Here is a 312-nt window from a genome sequence, read left to right on the forward strand (position 1 = left end):
ATCGATCAGCTGCCTCCTGCACACTCCCTACTGGGGATGTGCCTGCAACCAAGGTACATGCCCTTGACAGGAATCGAACCTGGGACCCTTGAGTCCACAGGCCGACGCTCTATCCACTGAGCCAAACCGTCTTCAGCTAAAACATTCTTTAGATAAAGGTCAGTGATCTTGGTATTGGCCTGAATTTAAAGCAAAGCAAGTCAATCCCAGAATTTCCAAAAGTAAGTACTATAAATTCAACTAGTTTTAAACAATGAAAAAGCATCAAAGGAAAACTTAAAAAGCAAGCTGAAACCCTAAGCTCATCTCCTA

General features: G+C 43.3%; 1 protein-coding gene across 1 annotated transcript in view; it reads right to left on the minus strand.

The window, feature by feature from the left end:
- The window catches only part of TICRR (TOPBP1-interacting checkpoint and replication regulator), a gene marked incomplete at its 3' end in the record, with an annotated part of 49,424 nt that overhangs the window by 28,825 nt on the left and 20,287 nt on the right, over window positions 1-312 (minus strand).

The sequence above is a fragment of the Myotis davidii genome, unplaced genomic scaffold (assembly GCF_000327345.1).
Source record: "Myotis davidii unplaced genomic scaffold, ASM32734v1 scaffold954, whole genome shotgun sequence".
NCBI classification, from domain to species: Eukaryota; Metazoa; Chordata; class Mammalia; order Chiroptera; family Vespertilionidae; genus Myotis; species Myotis davidii.